Raw genomic sequence first — 17,829 nt, forward strand, 5'->3', positions numbered from 1 at the left:
AGGATCGATAGCGCAAATTGTTTTCGTTGCTCTCTTGATAATCCTGGTGATGTCATCTTGTGTTATGTTATTAAATCTTATTAATTTTGTCTGTGTGCCTCTTCTATGATCATTTTGTTTGCAAAGTTTACAACATTTCCATCCGTAGTTGACCTCGTGTTAAGTCTAGGAATGTCTAAGTGCTTGTTCAACCTCGCGTTTTCTTTCATTAATTTTAGTTGTTATATTTGTTGATCTAATTACCAGCCGATTCTTTTTCCTTAACTTTGTCAGCAAATGTCGGTTTCTCCGGGTTTGGCTCCATCAATGTTTGAAGTATTGCTTTAATTGATTCCGTATTCATGGCAAGAATGACAACTTTCTCAGTGAGGTCGGTAGTCTGGGTGGAATTTGCTGCGTGTGCGCTAAGGTCCGCAAGTTTGTTTTCCAAGTCATCTATTTTCACGTCTTATTCGTTCAGGTCCAATTCTCTCATATTCACTTGTTCCTTCAATTTTGATATTAATAAATTGGCTTGTCTGGCTTCACCTACGCAGTGTGGGCATAACCTTTCTAGGTTATTCCGTTCATTATCAGTGATGCCTATCACCCCTATCACTATACAAACATATTTCTTATGGTAGAATCTATTGCATTCACATCCTATCCCTTTTTTCCGGTCTCCATCCGTAGTTTTACTTATGAGGCAGAAATGGTTAGGGAAAGACATAGTGTACTGTTGCTTATCACTTAGGTTTCTCCATGAGATTAACTAATATCTTTTCAATGATATTCTAAGCGACAAACAGAAAGCTAAAACACGACTCAGGGCGGCGCAACACGTCCACACTCTAGCGAGACTGAAGGTCCTCAAATATATTTAACATTGGGGATGGGGAACATCAAAGTTCATCATTAACCCTTTCCGGAACCCGTGGTCAATCCCATAGCGTGGCATTATCCTTTTCTGATGATGACTGAAAATTTCTTTCTATCCTCTATTCCCTTAGTGATCATTCTTTGTTCTTGCCCATTTACTACAACATTGTCTTTACTTAACTTTTTACTTAGTTAAATGGCTGGTTTCCTTTCTGGGTCCTATCACATAGGGGAACCTTACGCACTACAGGACATACAAAATCAGTTTACCATATAAATTCTTAGGTAATTTACAAATCACACCGTGTATTGCATGTTTATTGTAAAAATCCACATTATCGAAGCATAAGAAAGTCTTAGATTTCTTTTTGAAAGCCTTAAAATCTTCAAGTGGGACTTTGTCATATGGTATTTCTCATTACTTTAAGCTTATGCCATTATTTCTACGTTTCTCCCCACTAACATCTTCCTACTTCGTTCTGTCTATCTATTATATTTCCACGATTCTGTGCATTATCGTGCTTGCCATGAGAAATCCCTCTTTCGTAGTGCCACCACGTCATATATCTTTCCGGTATTTTATTTCCGGTGTGTTTATTCTAACTCTGCTTTTTGATAATTCCTTATGTGATGTCATTTCAAGCATTACCTCTCATTGGTGTCTTATATCTTTTTCAAATACTCAATGCAGTGTTTTCATTTGCTACCCTGTCAAGCGTTTATGATTTCATTAAGATGTCATATTTCATATTTTTTTTAATATGATAATCGATCATACTTGTGTTAAGTTCTAATTCTTTCATGTTTTTTATATGTCTAATCCAGTTTTTTTTTTTTTTTTTTTTTTTGTATATTGGCCCATGGTTATTTCAAATATTAGACTTCTCCTGTAGGCCTACAGTGTAAATCACAAATAAATTGTCTTGTTCTTCATCTCCCTTGCATAACAAGCTGAACCCCCATCTCCGATTTTAGAGCAATCTTAGTTTTGCCAAATGGTCTGTGTACCGGATTTTCAGTTTTTTACCCATTTGTGGAGATTTTTATTAAAATTGTTGAGTGGGAACTTGTTAGTCCAGGAAAGTCTCCCTACGCCAGTTTCTAAAAGATCAACAGGGGTGGATAAGGAGCACTATCGGTCAGGGCACAAACACCCTGTTAATAACTTTACTGACGTAGTTCACTAACCATCACTCTTAACTGCAAAAATGGAAATTGTACTCTGTCCAGAGACCTAGAAACTCCACACGTGAAATAAAGGTAATTTGATGGCCTACTCTAGCTTTGTCAGGTCTAAGGTCATCTACACTCTTAGGCTCTGTTTCTCCATCCCAGGGACCCCAGTGAGATGCTGGACAGGTATCTTACGTTAAGTGATTATTGAGACAATGGTATAAAATGGGAGCAGTATAGTATAAAGTAAAGTAAAAGTTAAAGATATGGATCTTTTCCTTCGATGCAGATAGATTCAATACTAAGTCACTTGCTAACACTGATTTTAAGTTACTCCTTTCAAAATATCGGGTATACTGTCCCGAGATTATCAGCTGAAGAAAATTCAGAGAGTACAAAACAGAGCCGCTAGATTAATAAAAGGACTACACAATAGGGAAAGAGTTACCCCTGCACTAATTAAATTACACTGGCTACCGGTAAAAGCGAGAATTGAATACAAGCTACTCTTGCTAACGTTTAAGATACTGAACCAAAATATCTAAAAGAAAGCCTGAATAAACTAGAACTAGAAACAAATGTTAACATAAGACACATGAGTGACAAACATAGGCTATCTGAACCAAGAACAAATGGTAAATTTGGTGAAGGGCTTTTAGCTACTGTGCGCCTAGACATTATAATAAACTGCCAACTGAAATGAATGACCTAAAGGGAGCAATTGAATTTAAGAAGAAACTAAAGACATTACTTTTCACAAGATCACATGATTTGGAAGATGCTACAATCAAAGAATTGTATAAGTTATAATGAAAATGTTTCGTTAGATGATTAATATGGACCCGCCCGAGAAGTAGTTCACTCGACTTCAGTGGAGGGTTGGATTTAAACCCAAAACAAGTAACAAGATTAAATATTTATAGACAATCAAATGAAGGAGTAAAAATACGACGACGTTTAATTAACCTAATCTTAATTTATTACACAAATTTACATGAAAAGAAATGGACATCTGAACACCAAACACCAAATGTAATAAAAAGAAATGCAAAAAAAAAAAAAAAAAAAAAAAATATGGTTGATTAGACTCGTGGTCTTTTACAATGGTTGGTAATTGAAATTGGGGGTCGGACATGCAGCCCATGTGACCCAAAGACTGTGCTAGTCTCGAAAGCAAAAATATGTAAAAACTGTACACACCCCGAAATATGTAATAGCTAGCTAAACCTAAATCGAGTGAAAATTAGTCTAAGCTTAAAATGGGGGAAAAACTAAGTGGCCACGTATTTTTGCCTGCACTCCTTACTGAAGCTAGCCCTTGTCCTCAAATGGCTGTTGACCGAATAGTTGCAGTTTGCACAATGCGCCCTTGACTGCCCACCCCTGTAATCCTCACTTTTGGCAAATAGGGTTTACCAGGCTCGTGTTCTTCCCTATCTCCACTCGGCAGGTCCTGGTGTGAATAGAGTTTTGGAAGGGGGGGGGGGCGTTGGGTGAGTTAGAGGTCCAGAGATTCATTGACCAGGTCAGTCAGCCGGTCACAACAATAGCTTCCGAACGAATCGGGCGAAGCAAGGCCTAGGGTCGTGCAGGTTCACCTCTTTTCACCTTTCAAAACAGGTGAACGTCGTGGTGCGTGAGTAACCCAGTGGAGGTGCCATATCGGGACTTTAGGACAAGGCAATATATTGTTGTAAGGAGTGCATAGGAGGCAGAATTTTGCACAAAACACTCTTAGAAATCTTGCTGCTCTAAGGGAGTTCACATATACAATAATCCTACCTATTCTGGCTTGCTAAAAATTAAGTGTTTGAATATGAAATTAGCAATGGGCTGGTGTGATGGGCATACATCTTAAAATTAACAAACCTTAATTGGTATTGAGAAATAAGAGCTGCTGTCTAGTCAGCAGTATTAAGATTATATTCAAAACCAGTTTAATGATTTATCTCGACCCACGTGGTTTGAGGAAAGAACCAGGGTTACCCTGGAAAGAACCATCATATGCCGGGGTAAGGCTTTTGCTCTGCGTATTTACGATGTGACGTCACGAGCATGGCGTACGCTATTGTCAACAAGTTTCGTTGATTTAAAATAGTTTTTCCGATGTTTTGATATAGAAAACGTAATGTAAGAGAGAGCGTTTAAGGGGGTAACTAAAGTATTAGGAGAGCCTAAAATACAAAAGGAAGAAGAGTGAAGAAAATTTTTTTACACCATTTATGTCTCTTATCTTCATTATTTTAATCTCATGCGTAAAGGTTGGCGTTGCTAGCTCTTTCCAACAATGTTTCTGTACCATAACCATGTAACTATTTGCTTTTGACCTGTAATGGATCTATTGTGACACCCAGATATTAATTTTGCTTTACTTCTATTCATCCAATAATTAAACTAGGATGTCTATTATATAATTTACGTCATACCGGTTGTTAAACTCTATTATATTTCATAGGTGTGTATTGAATCGTAATCAAACCCAACAGTTATTTCTGTCAGAATATTTATTACATCTATATTTTTTTCAAGTAGACACTTAGGTAACAGACCACTATCTGCATAAAGTACCATTATTTAAAAATATAGTACTTTTTTAGGACATGTCTTTGTTTCTTTTATCTTTTTCATGGTTAAGTATGTAATCAGTAGGACCAATAGGAAGAGATTGCCTGACTTATTGCATCCCTATCAAATACAAATTGCCCTTTATTGTTAAGGCAAAGTGTTGTCAAGCCCAAACGACTGTTACATCCTCCTTGGCAATTTGAGTAACGTTTGATACAATACTTATAAAAGAAGAAGAGACGCAGAGCGGTACATTTAATATGGGATGGAAGTTGAAGAAACAAGTTGGGGGAAAAGGACCCTAAAAAAAGAAATCAAGAAAAGAATTATAGAAAAAATAGTAGAAACCCTTGAAGAAAAAAGAAAGTGAGGACAAAAATAAGATTTATTGAAGGAAATGGCCCACAGCCTTATATCAGAGAAATGAATCTGGATAAGGCATCCCTTGGAATGAAGATAAGTTTAAATATGCTCAATTTAAAAGCGAATTTCAGGGGGAAAATATGAAGATAATTTGTGTGTCCTGTGCAAAGATGAAGAAGATACTACCAAACATTTATTTTTATCTCCAAAATTAGGACAGCTAATGAATGTAGACATAAGTTTAGGTACGCTGAGAAATCCTAGCAGGGATCTGGCTGCATTTATAGGTAGGGCAATGGGTAGGAAAGAAGAATTTGAGAAGTCCAAACTTACCACAATAGGTTGCCAAGACTGAAGATAGCAAGGTATCCTATCTAATTTCAAGGTAGAATGGGATAAAAGCTAAGATTGAGAATCTCATTATCGTATTAATTTATTTAAGGCACAGGTAATATAAACTAAGCTTAACAACAATAATAAGAATAAGCTTAAAAGCTTTGCACCTATCTATAAAGTGATAGAGTGCCCGCAAACTTACTTTGCGGAGTGAGCAATAAAAAACGAGGAACAATCAAGTTATGCTACCAATCTCAATCAGCTGATCTACTAATCACTGATAAGCACGATAGCACGTTTGTCCCGTTACTGTCACTCTTAATGAATTTAGTCAGTTGAAAGACCTGTGTTGATAAGGTACGTTACCACTTACGTCAAAGGTAATATATAAAATCTCCGTTTCCACTTCAGACAGACCTGCCATGAGTCTTTGCCACTTATGTTTTGGGTTAAGTTCAATAATGTTTGTTTTTAATATTCTACATTGTACTTTTGGTTATTTTCGATGTATTTAGTCTTGGAGAGGTGTCAACAACGTCTATGTTTGCCCTATACCGCATCCATGTATGTGACAACTGTTATATGACCAAAATGAGAAAGTTATATTTATTTTAGGATTAATAGTCTATCTTAACTAGTGATTCGCAGGAACAATTATAGTAAAGTAGACCAAGGGGTTGTATGTATGATAGCGGCCACCTGTATGTATTACTACGTCTAACTTAGAATACGGTAGTGTAAGGGGCGTTATAACCCCCCCCCCCTTGTTAGGTAAGTAAGGACTCGGCTGTTAGGTTAGGGGGGAAAGGTTAGGTTAGTTGATGTCCATTTTTAATGAACGCTTGAGGAATTGGCCGCTGATATACAAAGGCTCCAGACCAAGTATAGGATATACCTACTAAGGCACTATGTATGATAGTGGCCACCTGTACGTATGATAACGCCTAACAAAGTACGGCAGTCAAAGGGGGGATCACAGGACCGTTCCCATTAGGTAGTTAGGTAAGGACATGGCTTGTAGGTTAGGTTAGGGGGGAAAGTTTAGGTAAGCTGATGTCCATATTTTATGCAAGCAGGAGGAACTGGCCGCTGATGTACAAAGGCACCGCAGCTACTGAAAATGTGAGGGTCATGCATTTAATCGTTAATTTTTTATAAGTTTAACAAGTGAGGTTGATAGCAGAGTAATATGTTAAGAGCAGTTAAATGTATATGTATATCTTAATCAAAGGTAACCAGCATAACTTTACCCATATACTGTTCAGAGATATTCAGTATGAGTAAGAACATTGTGTTTTAAGTCAGTTCAGGTAAATAGGGTTTATGGGGTATTAAGGAACATGATGGTTTGATGTTTAATATTGATGGTGCTCAAATAAAGAATTACATGTTAACCTTCCAAAATTTTAGCCTAATAATGTGAAGCCTTTGACTGTTTTCCCATAATTTTTTTCATTGAAGTTATGTTTGTTGTGCTTGTAGCAATACATACTTCCTTACCTAACCCAGTGTAAGCTATTGCTTTAATTAAGAGGCTAATGCATGCATACCTTTGTTATGAGAGAAATTATTGCTAAATTGAACAAACACTTAACCAAACCCCTTTTAAGTACCCTAGATTAATTAGAGAATAAACATGCTTCATACTGTAATTTGTCTGCTCAGGTAGAGAATAGTGACAGGTTGGGAAGGATTATTCCATCACCAACCTGGAAGATCTTTCCTATCAAGGCTATAGGAGGTCCTCAACTTGCAAACATTCAGAGATACAAACATACAATCTAACTGAAATCTTAAATCTTGGATATTATATCAAAAGTACGTATATTGTAATAAGATAAAGAAATACTATTATAAAACAATATATAAGTTTATAGAGTAAGCAAAAAACATTTACAATAAAATAATATCTATTTCATATGGAAAAGGACTATTTTCAATATTAAACTTACCCGATAATCATGTAGCTGTCAACTCTGTTGCCCGACAGAATTCTATGGAGGGATACGCCAGCTATCACAATACTAGAAGGGGGTGTTCTTACCAGCGCCACCTGTGGCCAGGTACTCAAGTACTTCTTGTTGACACCTCCTCAATTATTCCTCTGTCGTGCTTCTGACAAGACGTTCTGGGATACGCTTATGTTCTTGGAGTATTTTCACGACTTTGGTGAAGTATTTCTCTTTGATTTCGGCTGTCGCTTTACTGGAAACTTCTATTTTAGCTTAGTTAGCTTTTGGAATTAATTTGATTATTTTTGGTGACGAAGAGAGTATGAACTCTCGTTCACCTTTCAATGGCCGACCCTTCCCTTAGACGGAAGTGTTGGTGTCTAAGAGAGTATAGACTCTCTTTCTTAATTTTGCTTAACAAAAGTTATAGATTTATTTTATATCTCTCCGCCTCTTATAGGCCTCTTCGATTAACTTCCTTTTATTATAAACTTATTAAAATTAATTTTTATATTTGTTTATATTCGACCTTCCTAATAGTAGGCGGTCTTTTCTTGGTACCGAAGTTAATTATCGTGAGCCCGTCATTTCGGTTTTACCTGTTAACATATTATGCTATTTTAAGGTCTTTGAAAGAATTTCTTTGATAGTCTCGTACTTTTTCAAAGTTGAACTAACGTTTTGTTTGGGCAGTTGTTGACGTTCAGAACGTTTCAACTTGCACTCTATCGTTACGATAGAGAAAGAATGTTCACGGTTTCACATTGCAGTAAGAGTAACCGTGTCTAGCGTTTTGTTCATTCTTTCTTAACTTAATGGTTTTGATCCTAATAAGGAACTTTTCTTTTTGGGAAATATTTCAGTTTTTTCCTTTAACAATAATATGTTTTAACGATATATATGATTGGGCTCTTCTCTCAGGTTCTAAGTCAAGAGAGAGAGAGAGAGAGAGATAGAGACGGAGGGAGAAAGAGGATAAACGTTTCCCTCAAGCCTGCCAGGCGTACGAGTAACGTCGTTATCGTTTTGCTCTTATCCCTAGTCTCTTTAGGGGAAGAAACTAAACGTTTCTAGAGTGATCTAGTGTTTAGTCTCTTTCCAGCCACTGAATTTTCTTTCATTAGATTTTTCTGTTACATTGTAATTCTGTTTTCGCAATTACTAACTTTTGAGAAGGATAGAATTGCGTGTTTCAGGTACAAACCACTTAAAGTTTCGAGTTCAGTGAAATAAGTGCAAACAGAAATCAAAGTGATAAGTGATTAGCGCAAAGTATGTCAGTGTTATGCGTGAGGGTACTTTTGTGCGCGCCAGTCGTCCTCCCAGTCCGGGACCTCTTGCAAGCTCCCAAGCCCAGGGGAGAAGCAATGTCGAAGGGCATAAGGGTTCGGCAGGCCTTGATCGGCGCACAGAAGTATCCTCGGTGGTTGTGGGCGTGTCTTACCGAGACCGTCACTCCCACCCGCAGACGATTGAGCCCTTATTTTGCTCGTCTGCAGAAGAGATTTAGAGGAGAAAATAAAGGCAGAGTTACGCTGGTCTCAGGTCTCAAGACCTCTTAAACGTAAAGTCCAGACCTATGCCAGACGTACGAAGTAAAGTTCAACAACCCGGCTGCACCCGTTCAGCCTGTGCTGCACCCGCCTGCACTCGCTGCACCCAGTCGCAACACCATCTGCCAGGCGTACGATGTTGTGGACTCTACTACAGTCCATGCAAGCACAGCTTTCGGACTTGATGCGTGAGTGTTGTGCTGAGAGTGTTGCACCTCCTGCACCTGTGGTGCACCAACCTCCTGCACCCGTTCAGCCTGTGCTGCACCCGCCTGCACCGGTGGTGCACCAACCTCCTGCACCCGTTCAGCCTGTGCTGCACCCGCCTGCACCGGTGGTGCACCAACCTCCTGCACCCGTTCAGCCTATGCTGCACCCGCCTGCACCGGTGGTGCACCAACCTCCTGCACCCGTTCAACCTGTGCTGCACCCGCCTGCACTCGCTGCACCCAGTCGCAGCTCCATCTGCCAGGCGTACGATGTTGAACCACTTTCGGAGTTTGCTGTTCACAGTGTTGTTCAGCCTCAGCCTTCTTTAAGGCAACCCTTGCTTTGGGATCAGGAGAGTTACACTCTTCCTCCTCCTCCCCTTGCTGCTCCTCCAGTGGTGCAACTCTCGGTTGGGGTACAACAACCTCTCCCCTCCGTGAGTCTGTCTGCTCAACCAGCGCTGCACCGAGTTCAACCCTCATCTAGGCAAGCTCATCTACACCATGCACTTGCGCCTCAGGAGCCTCAGCTTGCTAGAACTTTACCTTGTTCTGCGCAGCCTCAACCTTCTCATGCTCCACTCATCTCTCAGGAACAGGAACGGACTACTCCGCCTCCGTCCTCCGCTTAGCTGGTACAATCCTTGGGTGCAACTCTTGCTAGGAGTCAACCTCCTTCACCCTTGCACCTGCCTTCTGCTCCGTCTGTTGTTCAGCCTATGCAGTCTGAACCTCAGGTTTTCCCTCAAGTTGAGGAAACCTCTGTTGTTGTTCCAGCTCGTTCTGACTCTGCTGTTCAGCATACCATGGTTCAACCCCATGCAAGCATGCATTAAGCACTCTAGCACTGGTCATGGAATTTCTGAGAAATGTTAAACGCCATGCACACGCTCTGCTTTCCTTTCAGCAGGCTCTGCTTACAGCAGGCTCTACTTCCTACATGCTCAGCATTCAGCATGCTCTGCATTCAGCATGCTCTGCATACAACATGCTCTGCATACAGCATGCTCTGCATTCAGCATGCTCTGCATTCAGCATACTCTGCATACATCATGCTCTGCATACCTTACCGCATGCTTCTCAACACATCTTGGGTTGTTGCCAACTCACTAGACTGTCAAGCAGTTTCATAACGTTGCCTTCTAGTCTGCTGCTTTGCACCAGTGAACCCTCACTCAGAGAACTTAGCTTTTCTAGGATAAGGTCCCTGTAGATGAGAAAGTTCTTTTCTCCCTCCTTCTGATATTCCCTTGAGGACTCTGTCATTTGGAGGGAGCCTTTAGCTGCATAACCTCTTATGGACTTTTATTTAAGCATAACATGCTTACAGGGAAGGTAATGGTTACACTTCAGCCGCTAATCCCGTCTGTTACCACACCTGCTCCCATAGACCTTGAGCTGTGTTGCATGACATGCAGTCCAAGCTTAGTCCTTGTTAGAGGATTTTTTGTTTACGGAGTCAATGTGTCACGGGGAAGACGTTCAACAACCAACAGAAGGGACTTGTTGTGACGCAGTGGGCAACCTCAGCAACCCGTTAAGGAGTTGTCTGTACGACCCAGACAGTCTAGACAGATTCGGGTTGTCACTGTACTTCCTCGCTTGCCCATGATTGACAGTTTACAGACTGTGCAGCAGTATCATGATCTTGTGTCCGGCTCCGTCAGACGACTGGCTTTTAAGAGCTCCCTCAAGTCGTCGCTGTCTGGAGATTTTCAAATGGACTATGGATCTGACCAAGGAACTGGGCCTCCTGGTCAATTTTGAGGAGTCTCAGCTCGTTCCATCCCAGACCATTGTCTCCTTGGGTATGGATCTTCAGAGTCGAGCTTTTCGGACTTGTCCGTCGGCCCCAAGGATCTTCCAAGCCCTAGAATGCATCCAGAGCATGCTGAGAAGGAACCGATGCTTAGTCAGGCAGTGGATGAGTCTAACAGGGACACTTTCATCGCTGGCCCTGTTCATCGAGTTAGGGAGACTCCACCTCCGCCCCCTTCAGTATCATCTAGCTGCTCACTGGATAAAGGACATGACGCTAGAGACGGGCTCAGTTCCTGTTTCCGAAGAGATGAGGTCTACTCTAACGTGGTGGAAGAACAGCATTCTTCTCAAGGAAGGTCTACCATTGGCTGTTCAGTCCTCCGACCACCGTCTCTTCTCGGACGCATCGGACACGGGCTGGGGTGCGACACTGGACGGACAGGAATGCTCGGGAACATGGAATCAGGAGCAAAGGACACTTCACATCTATTGCAAGGAGTTGTTGGCAGTTCATTTGGCCTTGATAAACTTCAAGTCCCTCCAGCTTAACAAGGTGGTGGAGGTGAACTCCGACTACACCACAGCCTTGGCTTACATCTCCAAGCAGGGAGGGACTCATTCGAGGAAGTTGTTCGAGATCGCAAGGGACCTCCTCATTTGGTCAAAAGATCGAAAGCTCACGCTGGTAACGAGGCTCATTCAGGGCGATATGAATGTCATGGCAGATCGCCTCAGCCGGAAGGGTCAGGTCTTCCCCACAGAGTGGACCCTTCACAAGAATGTTTGCAGCAGACTTTGGGCCCTGTGGGATCAGCCAACCATAGATCTATTCGCTACCTCGATGACCAAGAGGCTCCTCTTGTATTGTTCTCCGATTCCAGACCCAGCAGCAGTTCGCGTGGATGCCTTTCTGCTGGATTGGTCCCATCTCAACCTGTATGCATTCCCGCCGTTCAAGATTGTCAACAGGGTACTTCAGAAGTTCGCCTCTCACAAAGGGACACGGCTGACGTTGGTTGCTCCCCTCTGGCCCGCGAGAGAATGTTTCACTGAGGTACTGCAATGGCTGGTCGACGTTCCCAGGACTCTTCCTCCTAGAGTGGACCTTCTGCGTCAACCTCACGTAAAGAAGGTACTCCCAACCTCCACGCTCTTCGTCTGACTGCCTTCAGACTATCGAAAGACTCTCAAGAGCTAGAGGCTTTTCGAAGGAGGCAGCCAGAGCGATTGCCAGAGCAAGGACGACATCCACTCTCAGAGTCTATCAGTCTTTATGGGAAGTCTTCTGAAGCTGGTGCAAGGCCAATGCAGTTTTCCTCAACCAGTACCAATGTAACCCAGATTGCTGACTTCCTGTTACATCTAAGGAACGTAAGCTCCCTATCAGCTCCTACGATCAAGGGTTACAGAAGTTTGTTGGCAGCGGTTTTCCGCCACAGAGGCTTGGATCTTTCCTCCAACAAAGATCTACAGGACCTCTTAGGTCTTTTGAGACCTCAAAGGAACGTCGGTTGTCCACTCCAGGCTGGAATCTAGACGTGGTCCTAAGGTTCCTAATGTCATCAGGATTTGAACCGCTCCAATCAGCCTCTTTTAAGGACCTCACATTAAAAAACTCTTTTCCTCGTGTGCTTAGCAACAGGTAAAAGAGTAAGTGAGATCCACGCCTTCAGCAGGAACATAGGTTTCACATCTGAAACGGCTACATGTTCCTTGCGGCTCGGTTTTTTTGGCTAAAACGAGCTTCCTTCCCGTCCTTGCCCTAAGTCGTTCGAGATCCCAAGCCTGTCCAACATGGTGGGGAACGAACTAGAGAGAGTACTTTGCCCTGTTAGAGCTCTTAAGTACTATTTAAGAAGGTCAAAACCATTACGAGGACAATCAGAAGCCTTATGGTGTGCTATCAAGAAGCCTTCTCTACCAATGTCTAAGAACTCAGTTTCTTACTACATCAGGCTTCTGATTAGAGAAGCAAATTCTCATCTGAAGGAAGAAGACCTTGCTTTGCTGAAGGTAAGGACACATGAAGTGAGAGCTGTGGCTACTTCAGTGGCCTTCAAACAGAACCGTTCTCTGCAGAGTGTTATGGATGCAACCTATTGGAGAAGCAAGTCAGTGTTCGCATCATTCTATCTCAAAGATGTCCAGTCTCTTTACGAGTACTGCTACACCCTGGGTCCATTCGTAGCAACGAATGCAGTAGTAGGCGAGGGCTCAGCCACTACATTCCCATAATTCCATAACTTTTTAACCTTTCTCTTGAATACTTTTTATGGGTTGTTCGGTCGGCTAAGAAGCCTTCCACATCCTTTTTGATTTGGCGGGTGGTCAATTCTTTCTTGAGAAGCGCCGAGGTTAAAGGTTGTGATGAGGTCCTTTAGTATGGGTTGCAGCCCTGTATACTTTAGCACCTTTGGGTTGATTCAGCCTCCAAGAGGAACGCTGCGCTCAGTAAGGAAGACGAACTTAAAAAAGAGACAGAGTAACGGTTCAATTCGACTTCCTTACCAGGTACTTATTATTTCATTGTTATTTGAGATAACTGTTATATGAAATATGGGATACTTAGCTATCCTTTAATCTTGTACACTGGTTTTCACCCACCCCCCTGGGTGTGAATCAGCTACATGATTATCGGGTAAGTTTAATATTGAAAAATGTTATTTTCATTAGTAAAATAAATTTTTGAATATACTTACCCGATAATCATGATTTAATTGACCCTCCCTTCCTCCCCATAGAGAACCAGTGGGACCGAGGAATAATTGAGGAGGTGTCAACAAGAAGTACTTGAGTACCTGGCCACAGGTGGCGCTGGTAAGAACACCCCCTTCTAGTATTGTGATAGCTGGCGTATCCCTCCATAGAATTCTGTTGGGCAACAGAGTTGACAGCTACATGATTATCGGGTAAGTATATTCAAAAATTTATTTTACTAATGAAAATAACATATTGTTGACTTTTGTTGCTGGAAATCATAGGTGTGAGAGTCAGGTGAGGCCTACCCTAGTCCTAAATGTAATAAATTTGACTTACAAACAACTTGACTTAGAAACAGCTTCTTGGAACCTATCACAAACAATTTGACTTAAAAACAGCTTCTTGGAACCTATCACAAACAATTTGACTTAAAAACAGCTTCTTGGAACCTATCACAAACAATTTGACTTGAAAACAGCTTCTTGGAATCTATTACAAACAATTTGACTTGAAAACAGCTTCTTGGAACCTATCACAAACAATTTGACTTGAAAACAGCTTCTTGGAACCTATCACAAACAATTTGACTTGAAAACAGCTTCTTGGAACCTATCACAAACAATTTGACTTAAAAACAGCTTCTTGGAACCTATCACAAACAATTTGACTTGAAAACAGCTTCTTGGAACCTATCACAAACAATTTGACTTAAAAACAGCTTCTTGGAACCTATCACAAACAATTTGACTTAAAAACAGCTTCTTGGAACCTATCACAAACAATTTGACTTGAAAACAGCTTCTTGGAACCTATCACAAACAATTTGACTTGAAAACAGCTTCTTGGAACCTATCACAAACAATTTGACTTGAAAACAGCTTCTTGGAACCTATCACAAACAATTTGACTTGAAAACAGCTTCTTGGAACCTATCACAAACAATTTGACTTAAAAACAGCTTCTTGGAACCTATCACAAACAATTTGACTTAAAAACAGCTTCTTGGAACCTATCACAAACAATTTGACTTAAAAACAGCTTCTTGGAACCTATCACAAACAATTTGATGTAAAAACAGCTTCTTGGAACCTATTAAGTTTGTAAGTTTAGGACCTGTGTTCCATTCTTTTGTGGGATCATTATACTGTACATAATGTGGAGAACAGGATTAGAATCACTTGTTGCTTATGTTCAGCATTATTTAGAATAGCAAGTTAACTAGAGAAAACTCTTGGAAGGAAAACATTTCTCCCTGCTTTTCTGTTTGATCAGCTGTCACCTTGAGTCATGGTGCTGCCATGCTTTTGGTATGTTTAAGTCCTTGATAAACTGTAGTTTTAAATATTTAACTTAGCCGGTGAATATATAATAGCTGCTGCTCAGCGGCTCGACAGAAAAACACACTCAAAAACTCGCGAGCGATCGCTATGAAGGTTGCGGGTGTGCCCACCAGCGCCAACTATCGGCCAGATACCACTCTTGCATGTAAACAAACCCTTCAATTCTTCTCTGTCGACCTTGACGACAAGACATATCAATACTCGCTAGTATAACCTGGAGTTTTCTCAACATATTTGGTGAAGTACTTCATTTTGGTTTGAGCTTTCGCAGTGCAGGTGTTTTTCCTCAACTTAAACTCTTGAACTCTTTATTGGACAGATTTAATTGTTGATGACTTGGATTGTTTTTTGGACTTTCTTTGACTAATTCAAAATGGCTGACGCTTCACAAGCCCCCAGATTTCGTAAGTGTAATGCTAGGGACTGTAATAGGCGTCTTCCAAAGGCCTCTCTCGATCCACATACTGTGTGTTCCAATTGTCGGGGTAAAACCTGTCAATTGGGAGATCGGTGTGAGGAATACGTGGGCCTTTCGGAATTCGATTGGCTCGAATACGATAAGTATGCACGTAGGCTAGAGAGAGATAGGGTAAGGAGGAGTTCCTCTAGGTCAGTAGATTTTTCCTCTCCACATGCCCCTGACCCTAATCCTTCCCCTGTAGTGGTTGTACCTAACCCCCCTTCTGGCACTCAGGAACCATCTATGCAAGACATGTTACGTGCTATTCATGCCTTGGGTGAAAGAGTTGAAGCGTTAGCAACTGATCGTAATCAACTCATGGCTGACGTTAAAGAGCTTAAGTGTCAGAGTGCCACAGCGGAAAATAGTGGGAAAGTGAATAGTGCGCAAAGTGTTGTGAACAGTGTTGCGACCGAGGTTTCGTCTGTTCGTGCCTGTCGTTCACCTAGTCCGAGACCTCTTGCAAGCTCCCAAGCCCAGGGGAGAAGTAATGTCGTACGACTTATGGGTTCGAGAGGCCTTGATCAGCGAACAGATGTTCCCTCTATGGTATCAGGCGTATCTCACCAAGATCGCCCCTACCATAAGACGAGAGAGCCCATTTTCTCCTCGTCATCCGAAGGCTTTTCGCATAAGAAACCGTGGAGCAAGGTTTCTAGGCCCCTTAAGCGAAAGTCGGTCCCTTCAGGACAGGTCCAGCGTCCGGGATGTAGTCATTGGGACAGTTCTGACCCGTTGCAGTCATCGGATGACTGCTCGCCGCCTAAGCAGCAACGTTACACAGGCTCAGAGAGTCTTGGTGTAGGCAAGGTTGTGCCGTCTCAGACGTTAACCCCGTCGTTTACCGCACCCATTCCCGTGGACCCTAAATGGGTTATACTGCAGGACATGCAGACTAAGCTCGCCTCCCTTATGGAAGACTATTCTGCCGATAAGGTTCACGTTGAGCCTAGCCGTTTATCTCATCGAGATCCTGGCCTTCAGCCGCCCAAACGAACCTTTGTGCGTCCTGTTGACGTTGGCGTAGCTAAGTCACGTCAGTCACGATATGTAGAGCCTCACTCGATGCGGTCACGTGTTGATTTTCAGCCGCATTTGGACGTTAGGCCACTTCCTAATGCTCCTGTTGACGTTCAGGACGTTCGCCAACCATCGGAGTTGACTTGTTTTGACGCTGAGCGTCAACCACCGCAGTCTAGAGTTGTTTTGACTGCTCAGACTAGGCAGTCAAAACAGTCTCGAGTGGACGCCGAGCGTCCTCTCGCACCTGTTGTTGTTGACAGTTCACAGACTGTTAAGCAGTTACATGACGTTGCGTCCTGGTCCGCTACTAATGCACCAGTGCGTGTGGACGCTGCGTGTCAAGCATTGCCAACCCCTTTGCTTGTTTCTCAGCAGTTGTCAGATGAGGATCCTTCAGATGAGGACGTTGCTGACCCTCAGCATGATGATCATCCTTCGGATGTAGACGAACCCAGAACAGTTCCTCCATCAATGGACTTTAAGAAAGTCATGTTAATTTTTAAGGAGTTGTTTCCCGATCACTTCGTCGCTGTTGCTCCTCGTTCGCCGCCGTCTGAGTTTGTTCTAGGCGTACCTGCTAACATGCCAGCCTTTACAAAACTTGTGCTCTCTCGCTCTTCCAAGAGAGCTTTACGGCTTTCAGGCGACTGGTTGGAAACCAAGAGGAGTTTGGGGAAGACGGCCTTTGCCTTCCCTCCGTCTAAACTCTCGTCTAGATCGAGCGTCTGGTATGCCACGGGAGAAGTTCTCGGCTTGGGAGTCCCTGCCTCTGCCCAGGGTGACTTCTCAAGCCTTGTAGACTCTCCCCGCCGCCTAGCCATGAGACGCTCGAAGATTAGTTGGTCCTCCTCGGACCTTGACCGTCTGCTGAAAGGCATTTACAGAGCCTTTGAAGTTTTCAACTTCCTTGACTGGTGTTTGGGAGCCTTAAGTAGGAAAATCTCATCGGCTGATAGAGATGTCTCCTTACTGATTATGTCCTGTATGGATAAAGCCATCCGCGATGGTTCCAATGAGCTCTCCTCCTCTTTTACGTCGGGAGTCTTAAAGAAGCGAGAGTCCCTTTGCTCTTTTCTGTCGGCAGGAGTTACTCCCTGTCAGAGATCTGAACTGCTCTTTGCTCCCTTATCAAAGTTTTTGTTCCCGCAACAATTGGTTAAGGACATAGCTTCTTCACTCGTGCAGAAGGACACCCATGACTTGGTGGCGTCCTCTGCTCGCAAAGGGACTCCTTCGACATCCTTTTCTGCTAGACCTAGGATAGACACTCCGGCGTCCAGATTTATTCCGCCCTTTCATGGCAGAGCTCCCAGCAGGGGAAGTACTCGTGCCGAGGGAAAGAGAGGAAAGAAGAGAGGAGCCAAGTCCTCACGTGGCAGAGTCTGACTGCCCGCAGCCTCAGACAGCAGTAGGAGCCAGACTGAAGAACTTCTGGCAGGCCTGGGAGAAGAGGGGCGCAGACCAACAATCTGTGAGGTTGCTCAGAGAGGGGTACAAAATTCCATTTGTACGCAAACCTCCTCTAGCGACTTCCCC

The 17,829-nt window shown here is 42.6% G+C and overlaps 1 protein-coding gene across 2 annotated transcripts in view; it reads left to right on the forward strand.

Annotated features, from left to right (window-relative positions):
• Positions 1-17,829, forward strand: part of Hacl (2-hydroxyacyl-CoA lyase) — a 320,106-nt gene that overhangs the window by 184,100 nt on the left and 118,177 nt on the right. The window contains exon 1 of one of the 2 annotated variants that reach the window (XM_068393479.1): positions 5,587-5,652. The exons of the other annotated variant lie outside the window; for it this stretch is intronic. The gene's annotated coding sequence lies outside the window, so the exon portion shown is untranslated. Of the gene's footprint in view, positions 1-5,586; positions 5,653-17,829 lie in introns of those variants that run through there. 2 annotated transcript variants of the gene reach the window in all.

This window comes from Palaemon carinicauda, chromosome 19 (genome assembly GCF_036898095.1).
Source record: "Palaemon carinicauda isolate YSFRI2023 chromosome 19, ASM3689809v2, whole genome shotgun sequence".
Classification (NCBI taxonomy): Eukaryota; Metazoa; Arthropoda; class Malacostraca; order Decapoda; family Palaemonidae; genus Palaemon; species Palaemon carinicauda.